Source organism: Pleurodeles waltl, chromosome 1_2, assembly GCF_031143425.1.
Source record: "Pleurodeles waltl isolate 20211129_DDA chromosome 1_2, aPleWal1.hap1.20221129, whole genome shotgun sequence".
Classification (NCBI taxonomy): Eukaryota; Metazoa; Chordata; class Amphibia; order Caudata; family Salamandridae; genus Pleurodeles; species Pleurodeles waltl.
In genome coordinates this window covers 1,025,797,645-1,025,820,073 of record NC_090437.1, presented here as the reverse complement: position 1 = coordinate 1,025,820,073, position 22,429 = coordinate 1,025,797,645, and the positions used below count along the sequence as shown (strand labels likewise).

General features: G+C 47.3%; 1 protein-coding gene across 2 annotated transcripts in view; it reads left to right on the top strand.

Moving 5' to 3' along the window:
• Nucleotides 1-22,429, top strand: part of WDR19 (WD repeat domain 19) — a 601,305-nt gene that overhangs the window by 329,621 nt on the left and 249,255 nt on the right. The gene's annotated exons all lie outside the window — the stretch shown is intronic.

The following is a 22,429-nucleotide window of genomic DNA, read 5'->3' as shown; positions in this document are numbered from 1 at the left end:
ATTTGTTGAACTTGGGTCATGTGATTATGCCACACAGGCACTTTTCCTGGGTTTGGAGTCTACACTTTCCCAACAGGGAGCTGAGTCTCCCCAGAATAACTCAAGCACATGACAGTCTTACCCCATATGAAATAATTTTGCTGCTTGACTACTGCATTTGGGCAAGTATTTGAAACACCTGGCTGCCTTTCGTGAAATTAATGCAGCATAAGATAGATGTAGTGCATATAGTTAAAGCACAATAATTTGAACTCTGCATTACTGGAGACTTTAGCCATGTGGAATAAACTCATTCGCAGTTAGTGCTTACAAATCAGCAGAGATCATTGCTCTGATCATCCAGTATAGTCGAACTACTAACGTCCTAGAGCCAGCAAACACCAATAATGCTTTAGGAACCTCAGAAGTGGGTGATTCGAATGCTTATGCAGCTCCTAGTTGACTGGGCTGCCTTTGATAACACGGTGTGTATGATAAATTGGCCAGCACAATGCACTTTTGCCTACATTCTGTAAAGTTGAGCAAGCGGTTATTTATGGACAGATCACTGACCTTTGGGACACTCACCGTCATCAATATTGTGTTACTAACTGCTCTATTTCCTGCCTCAGTGAAAAGGGAGGGACACCACAAACATAGTTCAGGTGCATAAGTTACCTTCACATTTTGTTTTGCTGAGACATTTGTTCCAGCAATATTAGGTCACTTGCAGCAACTTAGGTTACATATGCTTCAGCTTACGTCCTTGTATCAGGCACTGTGAACCTTTTTGATAGGTATTTGGCATAGTGGCTTATGTATGTATTTAGCCTCTACTGAAACCTTTCTGTTACTTACTGCAGTTTAGCAGCCACATAAAGTCTCCAAAAAATGTACCCTGTGCACCCTGTCTGTAACTTGTATTTGTAACTTGCTGAACGAAGCTCTACATCTGCCACCATTCCAGATAAAGTCAACCAGCTGTGAATTTAGATAGCAAAAGACAGAGCAAGTGACAACCACTTCTCCTTTAGTGACCAAATAGAGTAATGTGGTAAGTATTATCCTTTTCAGTTAGGGAACAACTTGCCCATCACAAACGATGACAGTTGCTTCCATATGAAATGGAGCAGTGCATCCCATTTACAGCTCTGGAGATATTACTTTCATTAATGTCTGTCACCCGGTGACAAACTTGAACACTCGGGTGTGAGAAAATGCATTCTTCCTACCTCAAAGCCAGGTTTACCTCTTGCGTTTGAATTGGGATGTGTATGTGCAAAGGGAAAACACTTTATATATTCCTGTTGACCTTTAACCCAGTTACAGAGCCACAGTCGTCTAACCTACACATCAATGGGGTCAATCCAGTCTTGACATTCCACAAGGATAGAAAGATTAAATCTGAACATAAAGAAATGGTGCGTGTCTCTTTACCTGGTTTTAACCTCTGTTTGCGCCCTCACACAGAGCACCTTATGGCTTCCTGAACCAGCACAAACAATTATGGCTACAAGGGACAACTCTGTCTATGCCCCTCCTGGCAGACCAAGGACCAGATATGATGCAATAGATTTTATCTCTTGCAACAAGATCATTATACAACAGTGGGATCCAAGCAAGTATTTACTTGTGGAAACCTATGCACTGTAACACTTAACATTTATTCCCGTCCCATGTTATCATAGGCCTGCTCAATATCAATTCAAGACACAGTGTTACTCTCCTTGGCAGATACCCTGTCTAAGATGTAGAAACTCATATGGATTTTGCAGGAGGTGCTCTTGTCTGGCACAAAGGCTCCGGTCTGGATGCACAAGACTAGGTAGGACCTTCATCAGTCGTGTATCCAGTGGTTTACCTAAGGTTTTAACACCCAGATAAACAGTGATAGAGCCCAGTACAATTTAATGTCTTTTGGGTCAGTAAGGAGTTTGGGTAAACCTCCTATAAAAGCTGCCTCCTGGATCACGGTAGCACATGCATATTTGTAGCTGCCATATACTTGTCTAATAATACCAGACTTGAACTCAACGGGGAAACCATCTCTCCCCAACACTTGCCTAGTTCTAGCTGTTTAATTGCACATTTTATTTTCTCTAAGAAGCATTTCCAAGCCCCTTTCATGTCTGTGAGTCAATATATTCAACTTTACTATCCTCATATATGCACTCAGTACTGTGCTGCCATAAACATTTGGCTTTAAATATAGTAGGTCATACTACTCTGTAAAGGAAGCATTATAATTGGGTTTTACGAATGTCCATATTCTGATTTGCCACTGTAGTGTTGCCACATGGGATTGATGTATTTCTGAGTGAGTGAATCAGGCCAACAATTCCAAGTCGTGTCCTTGGTATGCTGTTTAGGATATTTTCTTGATAATCAGTTAAGTCTAACAATTGGATGTATAATTTCCTTTTACCTTGTAAATCAGCTACCATCATTGTGTATGTCACTGCTACTCTTTTTCATTTTCTCTTCAAGTGATTTCAGGCCATTGTGTAGGGCTGCAGTCTCCATAGGAGGTATTTATATAGACCCTCTGATAATTTTAAATGCCTCACATTCTACATATACATCTCCCACTGATTCCATGCTGTCTTGAAATTAAGCATATATGGAGTCTCTCAGTGTCCCCATACATTCTGTGTCATTAATATTATTGCTTGCATTCACTAGTTTAGAATACATGTCTACCTCAGTTTAAGATTAGCATAATGGATTATGATTCAAAATCATTTTGTGGAGTTATTCTATGTGTGCAACACAGCTACATAGTGTAGCAGTGCATAGTATCATGTCTACTATTACCTTTCTTTTGGAAGCACTTCCCTCCACACCTTCGCAAAGTTCCATCCTTCTGTCCAGCCTGTTTAGCAGTTGTCCTACCCACTGCTGTAGCCGGAATCAGAGGTCAAAATCATTCCAGGGATTAATTCACCACAGAAATAGTCACCACCATTATCATGGGTAAATATGGCGTCATCGCCATGTAGGATGGCAATTAATCATTATATTTATCTTGCGCTGTGCTCAGACTATATATACAAAGAATTTCTACTGGAATCACTGTCCAACCCTCTTGCCCCCCTCAATCAGCAAAAAATCTGCCTTCTGTGTCTTTGTTTTCCCTGCTGAGTGTGAAGGGTCCTGGCAAATGCTAAATATGTCATGCAGTACATTTGTCCCATCTATATTTTTCAACTTTGTGACCTCAGGACTTGTCAACTGCATTTCTTATAGTAGGGTGAAAGGCACTCCAGTTCTTAAATAGGTGTGGACCGTCCCTGAATCTCTTGGACAGATTTGTATCTGGAAAATGTAGCCTTTACTACAAATATTCAGCCTGTTTTCACCTATCTGCAACAGTTCCTCATTTTCAGCCGTCTAGTTCAACCATCTTTCATGCTCCTCTTATGTTCATTACCTTTAGGCCCTCCACTACCAGGTTTAACTTTTCCCCCCAGTGTTTAAAGGACTGCCTTCTAGTCTGGGAGATTAATCTTTCAGTGGCAACCATAGCCCTGATCTGCCATCTGGGCATAAGCAAAACATGCCTAAGCCCATCAAATAACTACCTGCCGGGTTCCTATATAGGTCAGTAAATCTATGTAAGGGGGCAACTAATATCTTTGTCGCTTTCATGCATTCAAACTCAACTCCCACTGTCACCTGATCAGTAATATGTCAGTGATGAGCAACAAAAGGAAATGGGAACCATTGTTATATATTGTGAACTGCTCCATCCCACAAGTACCTCAGATTCCAGGGCAAGCCTCTTGGATTCTACTACACTGGCCTCTTCTATGTTGCAATCACCATGGAAGTCTTCTCCTTCTGCATTGGGATTGAAATCCATGTTCATGTTTCCTTCATTGAAGCTGCACACTTTTCTCTCCATTAAAGTACTCTTTTGGAGAAAAATACCTCACCTTAATTAATGACTTTTAGTTAGGCTGAGGAGACGAGCATGTACTTGAGCCCATGTTTGCAGAACTTTACTTTAATCTCTTGGAATAAGTTCTAGTATTGCACAATGCCACCATGTAACCAGGGAATAGAAGCACCTACTGTTCTCTATCTCAACAAGTCTATTTTGCCTGGCCCTCTGAAACAGTCGGTGTTGGTTCCTGTAGTTCTGTAGCTGTGCCACCACTGACAGGGGTGGTCCTTTGATACCAGAGGGATCCCATAGACCTTGTGGGCAAGTAAAACTGTGAAGAAGTGAAAAAGACCCTTCACAAGTCACCTCATCCGGATTGAGAGAGTTAGGGATAAACGTGCTGGCAGTGTAGTAAGATGAAATTCCAATTGGATGTGTCTACACTTTGGGCACAATAATCTCAATAACAGTTGCGCCCCCTGGTGTTTGTGAGGTGGGGAACGGACTAGTACTAAAGGGAGGGGTGAATTGGGCCCAACATCTGCTGCTGAAGTAAAGGTGAAGGCCCCTCCAAATTAGGAGATATGGTGCTTGCCACACTCCCCTTGGGGCCAAAGACATATGCTTCAAGAAACCCCTAGGTAGGCAACCAGCATACACAGAGCAGCACTATCATAGAGGTATAATATGTCATTTTATGTGTATTTGTATAGCACACAACTTACCCTGGAGGATGTCCTGGCTCTTAAGCAGGAGCTGTATGTGCAGAGCCAGGGTCGGGGCTAGAAGGTCTTCAGTTTCCTGCAGAATACAAGAACTGAGGAGGCAGCTTTGATGTGCAGCGGAAATCTTTTTCAGTTTTAGGAGCGAGGTAGAGAAAGGCACGACTGCCAGCTGAGCCGAAGTGTCTGGTAGCTTTGTTGAACCTTATGTGGCTGTAGAGGTTGGTTAAGACTTTGTATGTGTGTGTGAGGAATGTGATGCTTGCACATTTGTGGCTTAAGAGCGAGTGGAGCTCTTTGAGGTGGGGTGATGTGAGTGTGGGGTCAGAGGTTGACAGTGAGCCTGGTGGCTGAGTTATGCATGGTCTGGAGTCTTCTCGTCAGTTGAGCACTGATTCCAGCATATAGTGATGGTTCTGAGAGTGTTGATGGGAGGGCATTGAAGATCCTCTAGAGCATTTTGACTGAGTGGAAGCAGGGGACCGAAACCGTATTCATTTAACGAGTCCCCGCCAAAAGGTCTAGCGATGCTGGCATACTAGTCAGGCAACCATTGAGCAATTAAGTGCTCCTGTCAGCAGCCATGGCCTCTTGCTGCTACCTACACCATTCACCCTGCCTGCAGGATCACAGGAGCCCCAAGGTCAGGTGCCATCTTAAAGCCAGTGCCCTTATCATGATAATACCAACTTACTTTCTCCTGGTAGACTTGATGTAGCTGTGGTGCTCCATTATTAATTCAAGGTATCTTTATTATTGTTATTATGAGTGAAACATGTCTTAGACAATCGATTGCTTGCTGCGCTCCCAAGGGGAAAGGACTAACATATAAATTTAGACCGGTAGTTTACTTTACCAACTTAAATTATTAAAGAACATGAATGATGGATCAAATAAACTAATGTTTCATGCTTGAGCTCAAGGCTGGATTTAGGACTGGTGGCACCCTGTGCGACAGTTTATTTTGGCACCCCCCACCCCATGACCTCCTCCTCGGTTTCACTCACTCCCACCTGGTAAATGTGCCCCTCATTTCTCCATCGCTCCCCTTTCACATACATTCATGTGTTTTAAAGCACTTGTAAAGGCTGGCGTTACTAATCCACTCAGCTATCCACCTAAAATATAGGGACATATTTAAAAGCTCCTATCGCCATTCTAACGCCACATTAGCATCATTTTGTTACGTTAATGTGGCATTAGAAGGCCAAAAAGCCAGTGCCATATTTACAAAGCTGTGCAATGCATGCATTGCACCACTTTGTAACCATTTGCACTACAATTATGGCTGTGCCAGGCATAATGTATGCAAAGGTGCGATTTCCCCCCCCCTCCCCACCACCACCAGGCATTAAAAGGAGGCTTTCCTTAGGTACAATGGGAATCTGACTGCTTTGCAGGATCAGCATCAAAAATGTGTACTCTAATCCTGCAAGGCCTGACTAGCGTAAAAAAGTCTGACACTAGTCCCCCAACTACCGCCATGGTACTCTGTATTTTAAATATGAGGCACACATGGTGGTGTTGGGGGGACACTAAGGGGAGCAAGAAATGAGGTGCAGTACTGTGTGCAGCGCCATGTTTTTCAAATATACCCCAAAGGGGCATATTTAAAAGCTCTTAGTGCCATTCTAAAACCACATTAGTGCCATTTGAATACGCTAATGAAGGCCAAAAATGCTGCACCATATTTACAAAGTGGTGCAATACATTCATTGCACCACTTTGTAACCCTTTGCGCTACATTAAGGCTGCACCAGGCATAATGTATGCAAAGGGGGTGATCCCACTAAGAGGGGCCAAAAAAATGACACAAAGAAATTTGTCAGATTTCTTTGCGTCATTTGTTTCCAGCACTTTTAACGCCTGCTCAGAGCAGGCATTAAAAGGAGGCTTCCATTGGTTACAGTGGGCCTCTGGGTGCTTTGCAGGATTAGCGTCAACATTTTTTACACCAATCCTGCAAAGTGCCGGACTCGTATAAAAAATTCTGAAGCTATTCCCCTAACGCACGCTATGGTGCACTATATTTTAAATATAACACACACAGTGTGGCATTAGGGGGGCGCCAAGGGGAGCAAGAAAAGTGGCGTTGCACTATGTGCAGCACCACTTTTCTTAAATATGCCCCATAGTTCTGTTTTTTTGCAGCAGGCATATTAACCCTCTATGCTACTTTACGTGGAGTCAAAGCTGCAGCTAGGCAAAACTCCCATCTCTCTCCCTAGCAGGAACATTAATCACAAGAGGTATCTTGACATTTTAATTGTTTCCTGAAGGCTGGACACACAAGGAACTTTTCAGCAGGTGCTTTTAAATCGCACGTTTCGGAATCTATTACTAAACACAGCCCCACCCTCCCTTCCCCCCCCCCCCAAGGTCAGTGCCCGGTGCGGCCGCACAGCTCGCACCGCCCAAAAGCCGGCCCTGCTTGAGGTAGTTTTAATTATGATCAATATATTACAATTGACATGTTAATTTATAAGCACTTGAATATATTATTCTGCAGATGTTACAGGCTTGGAAATGAGGAATGGAGAGCTGGGCACAAATAGGAAAGTTTTATTTATTTTATAATTTTTTACTGGGTTTATAAGAAAGCACAACAAAATTTCACCATTTTTATGACAGCATTGTAAGATAGTGTGTATGATCCAAATTGGGGTTTGGGGGCATCCTCTTATTACATAGACTTTGTGGAGTACAAAAACCCTAACATCCATATGATACTATCAACAATATCATGGATATGATACTTCATTGTTAAGCAGTAGTTAGTACAATTTAGTCAACTCGTCTGCTCTGGTTGGAGTAATAGTGAAGAAACTGTACATTACATTAGAGGTTAACATGAAACCAAAACCAAAAGGGATGTACCAGGCTATGAGCAGTGACCAGTTATCCATGTGAGAGGTGAAAATTGCACAAAGCGTATAGTTCTGATGGATACAACTACCTGTGGATTCCTCACCTCATGAATACTCCCATGGCGCCAGCATTCGACGGAAATCTTCTTACTAGTCTCTGCACGTCGACGAGGACGTCACTGTCTCGCACGCGACGCCGCCTGACGTCATACAGGCAATAAGAGGTCCTCGACGACGTGCAGACGTCAGTTCCCTTTTTTCCGTGCATTCGAAACGGTTATCTTCGAGGGAGCAACTGTTACTCTTGCGGTTACAGTGTATATCTTGCTGCGTACTCTTTCTCTGTGGAAATAATGTCGCAGAGAAAGTCTGGATTTAAGCCTTGTCGTGAGTGTGGAGGCAAGATGTCGGTGACGGATCCTCATTCCGATTGCCTTTGGTGTTTGAGCTCCGACCACGACGTCTCGACTTGTGATTCGTGTCAGCACATGAATCCGAAGGCCCTTAAAGAACGTGAGGCGAAGCTGTTTATGGCCAAGGCAAAGGAGAAGCATCACAAGAAAAAGTCTTCTCCAAGACATCGGCGTCATCGAGACTCCCGGCGCCGTAGAGAATCTCGGCGTCATTCAAGGGAGGCTCGTTCCAGGTCTCCGGATCGGCGCCGGAGGACATGGGAGGTCAGCCCCACGGTGACGCCGCATCCTTCGACGCCGTTGCTCTCTCCGGCGTCTCCAACTTCGCCTGGACAGGCGTCGGTGATTGAGGTATTGGAGCCTGAAGTGTTTTCTCCGGCGCAGACGCCGAGGCCGGCGTCGGGGTCGCCTCCGAGTCAGGCACCCCAGTATCCGGCTTTTCCCACCCCTGGAGCCGATAGTTCCGCATTCTTGAATGCGATGTATGCCATCTTCCAGCAGATGGCTCCAGGGGGTGCTCCGGCTGGGCCTTTGGCCTTTTCTTTGGGTGATCCTGCGCCTCTTCGGCCGGCACCCTTTATGCCCTTTCTCCCGTTTGGGAACGTGGGCTCGGCGCCAGTGTCGGCGCCGGTGGCCGCTCCGATGGCTTCGGAGGGATTGGCCCCAGGGATTTCCATCCCGTCGACGTCGAGATTTCGACCTGTGACTCCGGTGGGTCCATCCGTTTCATCTGCTCTTCAGTCGGCGCCGAAGTTACCTGTGGCGCCGGATGCGGCGTCGGTGGCTTCGGAAGATCGGCGCCGATCTCCGACTTCGGCGGAGGTATTGTCGACTCCGCGGATTGAGCAACGACTGCATTCAAGGAGGCGTGCTCTCCGGGTACTAGAGGAGCAGGAGTACCAACGAGCTCTAGAGGAAGGAGAGCTAGAGGACTCGGGTGATGGGCTGCGTGGACTGGAGTCGGCCAGTGGGCTGGACACTTCCCCTGAGTGGGACCTTTCGTCCCCGGGGGAATATACCGAGGAAGCTGCTTCCTTTCATACAGTGGTACGGAAGGCAGCTAGTTTTTTGGACCTGCCTTTGCCGGTGGTGGAGGCGAAACAAAACCTTTTGACAGAGGTGTTGCATCCGGCCTCAGCCGCGGCGGAGCCTCTATTACCTTTTAATGACGCTCTGCTGGATCCGGTTTTAGAGGTGTGGAAGAAGCCGGCTTCTTCCCCAGCAGTTCACAGAGCCGTGGCCAGGAGGTATCGGACGGCTCCAACTGATCCTGGTTTCCTATCTAGGCACCCTACGCCGGAGAGCTTGGTTGTGCAGGCCTCCTGTTCGTCCAAGTCAGCGCCTGGTTCTTTTCCGACGGTGCCGGGGGACAGAGATTCAAAAAAGCTGGAGGCGCAGTCGAAGAAGATTTTTTCGTCCTGCAGTCTGGCTTTAAAAGCCACCAATGCAACCTGTATCCTGGGGAGGTATATTCATGCTCTGATGGATGACATCTCCTCTTCGTTTACAGAGCTTCCCCAGGGTCTTTTGGATCTTGTCTCTGATGCTCAGGCTGCTGCGACCCAAATTATCCAGACGGGACTGGATACCACCGACTCGGTAGCCAGAGCAATGGGCACAACTGTGGTGGAAAGGAGACAGGCCTGGCTCCGTAACTCGGGCTTTTCGGCAGATGTACAGTCCACATTGTTGGATCTCCCGTTTGATGGGGACAAACTGTTTGGGGCTAAGGCTGATTCGGCCTTGGAACGGTTTAAGGAGAGCAGGGCCACGGCTAAGTCGCTGGGACTCCAAGCTCCTTCTTCCACAGCCTCTTCCAGATTCTTCAGGAGGTTTCGTGGATTTGGGCGTGGCTCTTCCTCCTCTTCCTTTCGGGGAAGATATCAGCAACCTGCCTCTTCCCATCCCTATAGATCTTTTAGGGGGAGGGGTAGGGTCCGCACCAGGGGAGCTTCTCAGCAGCACTCTGCCTCTTCCTCATCCTCTGGCGGGGTGCAGCAGGGGAAGCAGCCTTAGGCTTCCACCATTTCCCACTCACTCCTCTCCTGTAGGGGGAAGATTACAGCATTTTCTCACCAAATGGGAGACTGTTACGTCGGACACTTGGGTTCTCAGTGTTGTGGGAAAAGGCTACACCCTTCCCTTTCGGGAGTTTCCGCCCCTCATCCCGCCCCGCCCTTCGTATTGTTCACAAGAACACCTCCTGTTGCTAGAACAGGAGGTAGAAGTCCTCCTTTTAAAGGGCGCAGTGGAGTTGGTCCCGGAGCAGGAAAGGGGTCAAGGAGTTTACTCAAGGTATTTCCTGATTCCCAAGAAGGATGGTCGTTTGAGACCAATTCTGGACCTGAGGATCTTGAATTGGTTCCTCAAGCAGGAAAAGTTCAAGATGCTGACCCTAGCACAGGTGCTTTTGGCGTTGAACATGGAAGACTGGATGGTGTCTGTCGACTTGCAGGATGCTTACTTTCATATCCCGATACTCAAGTCACACAGGAAGTATCTCCGGTTTGTGGTGGGATCGCAACACTACCAGTTTGCGGTCCTTCCGTTTGGTCTTACTTCAGCACCTCGAGTCTTCACGAAGGTGATGTCGGTGGTTGCGGCAGAGCTCAGAAGGAAGGGGATAGCAGTATTCCCTTACTTGGACGATTGGTTAATCAAAGCCAAGTCCCCGGAGCTTGTGTTGCGTCATCTGCAGTCAACAACCCAGTTGTTGTTCGACCTGGGCTTTTCGGTGAACGAGCCCAAATCTCACCTAGAGCCCTCTCAGCGCCTCCTGTTCATAGGGGCAGTACTGGATACAACATTGGGTCGGGCCTTTCCTCCGCCTCAGCGGATTCAAGATATTCAGGATTTGGTTCCAATGTTTCGAAATGGAGCGGTAGTTCCAGTCCTCAAGGTCCTACGTCTGCTCGGTCTTTTTGCCTCCTGCATTCTGTTGGTCACGCATGCTCGCTGGCACATGAGGGCTCTTCAGTGGTGCCTCCGAAGGCAGTGGTCTCAGCACAGAGGGGATCTAGAGGGTACTGTCAAGATCTCCAGAGATGCTGCTGTGGATTTGAAGTGGTGGATTGCAAGCAACAATCTTTCACAAGGAAAGCCGTTCCAGCAGTCGCCACCAGTGACAACAGTCATAACGGATGCTTCCACTCTAGGGTAGGGAGCTCATCTGGGGGATCTGGAGATCAAAGGTCTTTGGTCTCCAGAGGAACAGATTTTTCACATCAATCTGTTAGAGTTACGGGCTGTACGTCTGGCTCTCAAGGCCTTCCTCCCTTCCCTTCGTGGTCAGTCGGTACAGGTCCTAACGGACAATACTACCACGATGTGGTACATAAACAAGCAGGGAGGAGTGGGGTCGTACCTTCTCTGCAGAGAAGCTCTTCGACTATGGTCCTGGGCAAAGGACCATCGGATTTGCTTGATAGCAAACCATCTGGGCGGAGTTTTGAACGTGCGTGCGGACAGTCTCAGTCGCCACTTCTCGGCAGACCACGAGTGGCGTCTCCATCCAGATCAAGTCCGTTTAATCTTCCAGAAGTGGGGGTTTCCTCGGGTAGATCTGTTCGCCACTCGAGAGAACGCGCATTGTCCGTTGTTCTGCAGCCTTCAGTATCCGATGCAGGAAGCGTTGGGGGACGCGTTTCAAATGACCTGGTGCGGCCAGTTGCTTTACGCGTTTCCTCCCATACCCTTGATTCCTCGAGTATTGAGGAAGATTCGCCAAGACCGGGCTCTAGTAATCTTAATAGCTCCGGATTGGCCAAGGAGGGTATGGTACTCCGACCTTCTCCAACTCTCAACGTGCCCGCCGCTCCGTCTCCCTTTCAGGGCAGACCTCCTCTCGCAGTCGCAGGGGCAGGTTCTACACCCCAACCTCCAGAGTCTGCACCTACATGCCTGGAGATTGAACGGGGCAACCTGAGTTCCTTCTCTCTCCCGCCTGAGGTAGTGGATGTTATATTAGCGGCCAGGCGACACTCCACTAAATCTATCTACGCTAATAGGTGGTCTAAATTTGTTGCGTGGTGTGGAGAGAGGCAGATTGATCCCTTACATGCTCATCTATCAGACATTTTGTCTTTTGCTCTATCTCTGGCGCAAAAAGGTTGTGCAGTGGCTACCATTAAAGGTTATTTATCGGCCTTGTCAGCCTTCATATGTCTTCCAGACCAACCATCTTTATTTAAATCCCCTATTGTTATCAGATTCTTGAAAGGTCTTCTAAATCAATATCCTCCAAAGCCATTCGTTATGCCGCAATGGGATTTGTCCTTAGTCCTGACTTTCCTTATGGGGTCCCCTTTTGAACCTATGCATTCTTGCCCCTTGAGGTATTTGGTTTTAAAAACAGTCTTCCTGATAGCTATAACATCAGCAAGGAGAGTGAGTGAGTTGCAGGCCTTATCAGTAAAACCCCCTTATACAACTTTTTATGGGGATAAGGTGGTGTTGAGGACCAAGGCTGCTTTCCTCCCGAAGGTTGTTTCACCCTTCCATTTGGCTCAGGCAATTACTTTGTCCACGTTCTATCCTCCGCCTCATCCTTCCAAAGAGGAAGAAAGACTGCACCGTCTGGACCCAAAGAGAGCGTTGAGCTTCTTTATCGATAGAACAAGGGATTTCAGGCTGGAGGATCAGCTGTTTATTGGATACGTGGGCAAGAGGAGAGGAAAGGCAGTCCACAAGAGAACACTATCCAGGTGGGTTGTTCTTTGCATTAAAATATGTTACTCTTTGGCAAAGAAGGATCCTCCTGAGGGCATTAGAGCTCATTCCACCAGAGCTAAGTCGGCCACTTCGGCCTTAGCCAGAGGTGTTCCTGTGGTCGACATCTGCAAGGCCGCAACTTGGTCGTCCCTTCACACTTTTGCAAAACATTACTGTTTAGATTCTGAGGTTAGAAGGGACGGCCATTTTGCACGGTCAGTGCTGCAGGATTTCTTGGTTTGACCATTTAGGCACCCACCGCCGGGCGTGGTACTGCTTTGGGACTCTATTCATGAGGTGAGGAATCCACAGGTAGTTGTATCCATCAGAAGAACGAGTTACTTACCTTCGGTAACGACTTTTCTGGTGGATACATTAGCTACCTGTGGATTCCTCACGGTCCCACCCGCCTCCCCGTTGCCTTTATGGTCTTGCCAAGTAATCCTTGAGTGCGCTCCTCTTGGTCCTTGAGGGTGCAATAGATGTATATATATAATATATTTGTATATATATATGTGTATATGTGTATATATCTTTATGTATATACTTGGTGTGTGTATATATTTTAAAAGAGAGAGTTTTATATATATTTATATATATATGTACATAAAAAGATTTACAGTTATTCATACAATGTGGTGTATTTTACAATATAATGGATGTTGCCTTGCTCTTTCATTGCATTGCCTGGTTGTTCTCATGCACGTAAAAAATGATTGGTACTGACGTCTGCACGTCGTCGAGGACCTCTTATTGCCTGTATGACGTCAGGCGGCGTCGCGTGCGAGACAGTGACGTCCTCGTCGACGTGCAGAGACTAGTAAGAAGATTTCCGTCGAATGCTGGCGCCATGGGAGTATTCATGAGGTGAGGAATCCACAGGTAGCTAATGTATCCACCAGAAAAGTCGTTACCGAAGGTAAGTAACTCGTTCATCAGGCATAATTGACCCAGAGTATAGGCATACTGAGAGCAATAATAGCATGGTTGCTGTGATGAGCCTGTAAGAAACTGAGTTATTGGTTGAGGGGGTGGTACTCCCACTCAGGCAACAGCCACAGTCCTTGACGGTGAACCACAAGTCACTAAGTTAACCTGTGTTTAATCCTTTAGTGGTTTGGCTCAAAAGCAGTCAATGCTTAACTTAGAAGCAATGTGTAAAGTGTTTATGGAGAACACAAACAGTAATAAAGTTAAAACATAACACAATACAAATCCCAAACCAACTTAGAAAATAGAGTCAATTTAAATAAATTAAGATACTAAAACAACAATGTAATTAGGAGATATGCAATTTAAATTTTCTAATTAAAAAAGTTCCTCTGGTCATGCTAATCCAAGGGAAAGTTCAGGCCGACCACGATGGAGAGTGGGTCAGATACAGGGACCAGGTTAGTTCAGCTGGAAAGTTACCTTCTAAGTCGGGCACAAAGAGTTCCATTCACGTTAGAGGAGGCGTCAAGGGGGAGTCTGAGCATCACAGACAGTTGTCGCTCTAGCTCGAAGTGCAGGTCGGGCATTGCTGGTCACGATGGACTGCCGTCTGCATGAATAGCAGGTTTCGCCAGTGCTTCACAATGGCAGCTGTCGCAGCCAGAGTTTCGGTGCGACCGGGCCCTTTCATGCTCGCCAGGAGCCCAAACTTCAGGATTTTTACCTTTTCTTTATGAAGAGTGTACTCTGCCAGTCAGGGGTCCAAGATCACATAGAGGCACTTCTTGGGGATCAGGGAATCAACTCCAGCAGAGGCCAGAAGGGCTAAAGCAGAACCGGTTGCAATTTCTAGTTGCAGCAAATCAGCTGGACCGTTGTTGAGAGGCCTCGGAAGCTTATTGGGTCCCTGTAACTCACACAGGCGGTTAGCCAGCTAACCCTTGGAGTTACTCTGGTTAGCCTAGAATGAAGGCAAGCAGGTCCAGTCTTCCTTGTAAGACAGTAAGGTAGTCCTTCAAGCAGCAGGGCAGTCCTTCTGTAACTTCCACAGTGTTCCGATGAGTGACTCTGTAGTTTCAATATTTATACCTAATGCAGGCATTTCAGTCAGGAGACTCCCTGTCCTACCCCCATATCAGATTCCAGAAAGTTCTTCCCCTGTCAAAGCTCGAAACTGTCTGGGGGTGACAAAACTCAGGGCAGGCCTAGTGTCACATTTTGTTTTTCTGTATGCAGAAGAGAAAGCCATTTGAATGTTTAAGTGAGTCTGGCTACAGTTTGTCCCCAGTATGCGGATCAAGAGTTCTGCTCCCTTTTTTGTTGGTTTGACAAGTTTTTTAAAACTGAATTTCAGTGTGGAAAGGAATGAAGTTGCTGTGACCAGTATGTCATAAACGGATGACGGAGATAGACCTGCACAAGATGTACCTCTGGGGTTTGGGCTAAGGGCACAACTTCACGTTTTCTGGGCAATGTGCCCTCATGCACCTGAAGGTGATCCAGGACCATGCATTGGCAGAAACCACGCAACTCTGTCTCCTGCTCACAGTTGAGGGTGCAGACTTGTTCCCGCTCTCAAGGCCGATCCCACAACTGGTCCTTTTCTCAGTTAAGATCATACTGTAAGTCCAAGTCCAGATCAAAGTAGAAACACAGGTGAAGCAGTACTTGATCCCATCCCACCCATCTCTATCAAAATAAAGGCTGTGACAGCATCAAAGTGGCACTCAATTTCACTCCCGATCTCTGATTGAGGTGAGATGATTACTCAGCTGACCCTGATGCACCCAGACTTTTCTGAGCCTTTGACAACACTGCAAGATTGATGCCTTTAGGGAGGCCATACTTTCAGCTCCCTCTGGTGTGCTTCTGGCCCCAAGGATCTGCTGGGGCTCCAGTCGAGTTACAACCAGCAGATCCACCCTTTGTGCTATCCGAGCCCCTTGAACCTGACCCTCATCCTACTTCTATTCCTGCTCAAGAGCCTGTGTTGGTCCCTTCTTTGATGACATCGGCCCGACTTCGCCAGCTCTAGAGGGGTTCTCCTCAGTTGCTCCACCACTTTTTCACTTCCAACTCTGACCAGAGCTTGCTACTATTAGGTGATGACAGCCTGTGCTGGCTTCTCCTGAGCATTACTGTGGTTCAACAAAGTCCTAACTGATTCTCTTGGACTAAACCTTGCTCCTGCCCACCAGTGAACAGGCAGGTGCAAGATGCCACAGACCAGCGCCTGGTGATCCTGATTTTCTTACATAGCATCCTACTCTGGAGCATTTGGTGGTCAAAGCTTCCACCAGCAGAGTGAAACAGAATTTTTTATTATGCTTCAACAGCGAGTCTCAAAAGGATTGAGGCATCTAAGAAGTGAATGCCCTCCTCGAACAGCCTAGCCTTGAGGTAGGTCACTGAAAATTGCCTGCTAGTCTGTTATAAACATGCCTTCTTTGACATGGCCAGCAAGATGTTGCTGATGATACCAGAATGGGCCTCCTTGGCTCAAACCATTCAAGGTGGCATTCAAGGTGGCAATGATGTAGCCAGATATGTGATTTGGACTGGCCTTGATACCATCGATTGGGATTAGCAGTCTACTACTAGTGTGGTGCCCTGTCACCATGCATGGGTGAGATCCACAGGCTTTTCTTGAGATATGTAGGCCTCCGCCTTATGGATATACCATTTGGTGCCCCCATCCCCTTTTTTTATTTTGGCAAAAAAGCTCACTCCACCCTGGAGCATTTCAAGGGAAATCAAGCCCAGCACACTCTTTGGACCTTTCAATACCTTCCAGACAGTTTCATCATCAGTTTGAATTCTTTATGAGCTACTCCAGAGGATTGGCATAAGCAACATCAGGCCCCCACCAGACCCCGCCATAGTTACCTCTGCTCTTTCAGGGCCAGGGGCAGTGATTATGTACACAACGTGCAGGTCAATAGGGTCGCCAATTTCCCCAGTCCCTTCTCCTGCAGCATCAGCTCTCAAGCCACTTTAATTTCCTCTTAGAAGTATACAACCACAACCACCATGTGGGAGGCAGGATCAAAGATTTTTTCCGGAAGTTGCAATCCATCACATCCAACATATAGGTCCTCCTGATTGTCCAACAGATCTATGTTCTTCCGTTCCTTTCCAACCGATTGCAGCTTCTGTCCACATCTTATAAACAAGTCCTCACCTGCTTGATTACAGCAGATTTTAGAGAATATGGGTCTGTCTTTTTGGCAAAAGTCATGACACATTTTCACGTTGGGTAATCCATCATCTTCCCAAAGTTCTTTGCTCCCCTTACCCATCGAAAAAGGGGAAGGGACTCCATTACCTGGACCACAAAAGAACCTTAAGCTTTTACATCAGTTGTACCAGAGACCATTGGGTGGATGATCAGCTTTTGACATATCGAAAATGATTTTGTCAAGGTGGATAGTTCTCTGCATGAAGATCTGCTACAGGCTAGACGAAAAGCAGCTTCTGGAGGGACTGAGAGCTAATTCTCTAGGGCCATGGCCGCTACCACTGCATTGGCATGAGGAGTGCCTGTTCTTGATGTGGGCATTGCAAAACACTGCTGCCTTGACAGTCAGGTCCTATGTGAATGGCATTTTTTCTGTTTGGTCCTGAAAGACTTTTTGTTCTGGGTGTATGTTGGAAACTAGTTTACTATGTACTGCTTTTTTGTATTGCAGAGGCAAAAAGAGATAGGACTAATGCTCTATTTGTGGTAGTGTGGGCGAGCAGTTAGGCTTATCAGAAGGTAGTGCTATGCATTTGTTGTACTCACAGAGGCAGTACATGAGACACACAATCAAAGAATAAATCTGAGACCAATTTAGAAAATGTTCTTTATGTATATGTTTCAAACCCAAGAACTTTGTAATCAGTTAAGTAGACTTTTAAGACTTTGCAGTTTCAGAAATAGACACAGTGCAATTTGCAGAGTTCTCTTAATGTTATCCTATGGAGGAAAACAATGTTCAGCAATCACAGGTTTAAAAACCACTTACAAAGCCAATCTTAGGGCGTTAAGGTAAGTACTGAGCACTGATCAGAACCACACCAACAGGTCACACCGGGCGACACTGGGGCGGCCAGGTGCAGAGGTGCAGTAAAGCATTGGGTGCCAAATAGTTTCCTATTGAAGTTTGGTCCTCGTCAAGACAGGCTGCAGGCTCTGGCTAGAAAACCAGTCAGGGACAACAAACAGCTAGGTAGTAGACTTGGAGTGCTCTGATGTAGGTGCACCTTTTTTCCTTTTCTCCTGTGCCCAGGGCGGCGGATGCAGTGGGTGTCCTTAGGCTTCAAATTTTCAAGTCTGGGAGGATTTGCAGTCAGGGTGTCCTGTATGTTGAGGCTGTAGGTGTCTTAGCGGAGTCCGGCAGGGGTGGACCCAGGGTGGATTTGAGCTCCTAGGAGCCGGGCGACGACGTTGGCACCGATGACCCACCTCAGCTGGGGTCAGGGGTCATGGGTGCAGTGTTTGCTGTAGCTGTCAGAGTTTCTCTCTCCAAAAGCCTGCGGGAGGGGGGGCCTCCATGCAGGGGCTGCAGACGTCACGGGGGGGTGAGACCAGACTGGACTCGGTCTCTGGCAGCTGGGGACCCACGTTGGCACCATTGCTTGGATTCACCTCAAGTCGTGGACATTAAGTGAAGTGGTCAAAGCTAATGTCGGGTTTTCCAGGATCCAGCAGCTGCAGAGTCCTTTTCTTGGAGTTTCTGGTTGTAGGGCAAGTCTGGTGCTCACGGGAGAAGTGAGTCTTTATTGAAGGCAGGTGGAATTGGCTTTTTTTGTGCAGGATTCTTTGAGGTCAGCAGTGGTGCCACCTAAATACTCAATTTATAGGTGTTACAGGGAGTGCCACGTGGTAGCAAATGGGCTGACCACCTTTAGGGTGACTGCACACTTTCTATGACCATTTACGCTGGGACATGGGCATAATCCTTACCCTAGTGGCTTAATTTCTTCCAAACAAGATGGAGGAATTGAGAAAGTAGTGTCCACCTCGGCTCGTCCACCTTAGGGGTGGGACAGACATGAAGTAGGCACACCTCCTAATCTGCCTAATTTTCTCACCTGTGCTGCCCCCAAAAGTGGAGTCAGGACAGAGGGAGTCATCTCCGCCATTTGTGGATACCTGGGTTGCATTTCAATGGTGGCGTGGCCTGTGGAGCTCCCCCCTGGAATGTCCATACTGCTCTGGATGAGGTGTTATTACCTCCACCCACAGCAGGCCTTTGTTCTAGGCCTCCAAGAGCATTGGCTCTGACCTCAGGGGGATAGATCTTGGTCTAGGGTGGCTGCACGGGTTTGGACCAGTCAGTGAACACACCAGTAGCCTGATAGGTTTATAGGGGACACCTCTAAGGTGCCCTCTTTGTGCATTTTTTAATAAATCCATCACTGGGTTCACTGAGGTTTTATTATTCTGAGATGTTTGATACCAAACATTGTAGGATTCAGAAAAGCTTCATGTAGCTGGGGATCTCCAAATGATAAGTGTCCAGCACATGCCTTTAAAATGGCTTCCCTGTGCACTTACTATATCTCAGACTCAACAGAGACATGGCAGGGGCAAATCTGTTCTTGCATATATGCCCTCACATATAATCTAGTGCACCCTGCCTTAAGTCTGTAAGGCCTGCTAGAGGGGTGACTTGCATATATTGCATGCAGTGTTAGGGGACATGGCACATAGGCTGTGTGCCATGTTGTATTTTCAGTTTTGGGAGCACCTTGTCACGCAGCCTGCAATGGTAGTCTGCATAAGTTTGGTGCTGGGTCCCTCAGAGTGGTACAAGTTGTGCTGCATCTCTGAGGGGGCCCTCTTCAGTACCCATGCCCTAGGTACCAGGGGTACCATTTACTAGGGACCTTTAGGGGGTAAAGGGTCTGGTCTCTTGGGGATCACATGACCAAGTGCCTTGTTTTAGGTAAGGAACACTGTTACTGGGGACCTGGTTAGCAGGAACTCAGTGCACTTCAGTCGAAGTTGCATCTAAAAACCAGGCAAAAAGTGTGGAGGGGGGATACTGCAGCCAGAACCCAGCTTCCTACAATGTACGCCACAGATCCTCCCCCTTTGGGATGTACAGTTTTACTATATATCCTAAAGATGAAGAATCTGCGGTTAGAAGTATCCAAAGAAGAGCAAGATAACGCTCTTTCTGGTGAATAGTATATCTGGTGAAGACTCCTCACCACCCTCCCACCTCCCGGTCTGTAAAGAAGACGTTTTAAAAAAAACGAAAAGGTCCCAAGATAGAGATCTGCACCCTGATACCAATTAGTGTTTTGTGCTCTGCATCCAAGGGTACAGAAAGTCAACCAAGAAACTGACATAGGTGCTCAAGGGTGGCATTTATGTGCGCTTACTCTTGGTCACTTCCAGGGTAAAATAAGGCCGAAACAGACCCACACTGCACCACCACTTAGCAGTGCTCAGAAGCACTGCTTTAAAAACTTCTTGATCCAGTGTACCACCTGGAGAATATTCTAAAGGTGTGGTATCCACCAGAAAGAGCATTACCAAAGGTAAGAAACTTGTTCTTCATCTGTAGTAAGTAACCTTTAATTGAGAGTACTTTAACTTTCTTTGCAGAGTTTCAGTTTTTCTGGAACTGGGGTTAGAAAAGATCAACAGCGCCAGAATGCCCTGGAATGGTGTAAGCACACAGAATGTGCATTACAGATTAAATACAACAGAAAGAGGAAAGAAACATAGTGTAGGAAATGCCACTGTTGGCATGTTTACCCCCCACTTTGTGACCAGTGTTGATGCCAACATTCATTGAAAGTGTGCTGGGACCCTGCTAAGGAGGCCCCAGCACCAGTGTTCTTTCCCTAAAACTGTACCTGTGTCCCACAATTGGAACAGCCCTGGCACACAGGTGAGTCCCTTGTAAAAGGTACCAATGGTACCAAGGGCCCTGTGGCCAGGGAATGTCTCTAAGGGCTGCAGCATGTATTATGCCACCTTGGGGACCCTTTACTCAGCACATGCACACTGCCTTCTGGCTTGTGTGTGCTGGTGGGGAGAAAAAGGCTAAGTTGACATGGCACTCCTCTCAGGGTGCCATGCCCACAAACCACTACCTGTGGCATAGGTAAGTCACACCTCTTGCAGCCCTAGGTCAGGGCATACTATACCACAGGTGAGGGCATAGCTGCATGAGCAATATGCCCTACAGCCTCTAAGTCCATTCTTAGACATTGTAAGTGCCGTGTAGCCATATTAAGTATATGGTCTGGAAGCTTGTCATTACAAACTCCACAGCACCACGATGGCTTCACTGAATACTGGGAAGTTTGGTATCAACCCTCTCAGCACAATAATCCCACACTGATATTGAAAAATGCACACAGAGGGCATCTTAGAGATGCCCCCTGTATGTTAGCCCAACTGCTACTGTAAGACTGACCGGTCTGTGCCAGCCTGCCACTTTCAGACGAGTTTCTGACCACATGGGGTGAGCACCCTTGTGCACTCTGTGGTCAGAAACTAAAGCCTGTCCTGGGTGGAGGTGCTTCACACCTCCCCCTACAGGAGCTGTAACACCTGGCTGTGAGCCTCAAAGGCTCAAGCCTCGGATTACAGTGCCCCCCAGGACACTCCAGCTAGTGGCGATGCCCGCCCCCGAGACACAGCCCCACTTTTGGCAGCAAGTCCAGAGGGAAAATAAAAAAAAAATAAGGAGGAGTCACCCCCTCAGCCAGGACCACCCCTAAGGTGTCCAGAGCTAAAGAGACCCCCTCCTTGAGAAATCCTCCATCTTGCTTTGGAGGATTGGGTATGGGTAGGAATGTGCTCCCCTCCCCAAAGGGAGTGGGCACAAGGAGGGTGTAGCCACCCTCAGGGACAGTAGCCATGGCCTGCATCGCAGAGGACCAAGAAACTCCTGTGGACAGTGGATGGACCTGTCCAACAAGAAGAAGAGAAAACTACTTCCAAGGGTCTTCCACCTCACTCCAGAAGCGGAAGTCCAAAACCACTCTGCGCCCAACACCCACGGCCCATGTCCAGGTGGCCCAATTATCCAGAGAGGATCCCCAGGCGATTCTGACCAAGTGTCCACCCTGGGCTGACCTCTCCACGACGACACCTGCAGAGGGAATCCCGAGGACCCCCCTGACCGCAACTTCCCGGGACAGAGATATCTGACGCCTGTAGAAGCACTGCACCGCAGCCCCCAAACCTGAGAGAAACAGACCACCAGTGCAGCAGTCCCTGTCCAGTTGGTGGCTTGCCGAGAAGCCACCCTGTGCCTTGCCTACAGCGCCTAAGTGACCCACGGGGGCCACCTATTGAGTTCCATTGGGAAACCAACGCCCTGTTTGCACCCGGCCGCCCCGTTCCTCTGAGAGTGCATGTTTTTTGCCTACTTGGGGTCCCCCAGAGCTCCTTTAAACCCCCCTGGTCTGCCCTCTGACAACGCGGGTGCTTACCTGCAAGCAGACCGGAACCGGAGTGCCCCCTGTCTCCATAGGAGCCCACATTTTTTTGGCTCCTATTTGACCTCTGCACCTAACCAGCCCTGTGTTGCTGGTGCTGGGTGTTTGGGGTTATCTTGAACCCCCAACAGTGCGCTACCTATGCCCCGGACACTGAACCTGTAAGTCGATTACTTACCTCCAAAACTGTACTGTACTTTCTTCACCCAACTGGTGAAAATTGCATTGTCCACTTTTAAAATAGCTTTTTGCCATTTTAAGAAAAACTGTGTACATTGTTGATTCCATTCAAAGTCCTGATCATAACTATGCAAAGTACCTTTCATTTAATGTACTTACGTGCTAATTGAATCTTGTGGTTCTTAGAAATAAATTAAGAAAGAATATTTTTCTATATAAAAATCCTATTGTTCTGGAGTTAAGTAATGGAGTATGTGTTTCTCTTATTGTCTGTGTGTGTACAACAAA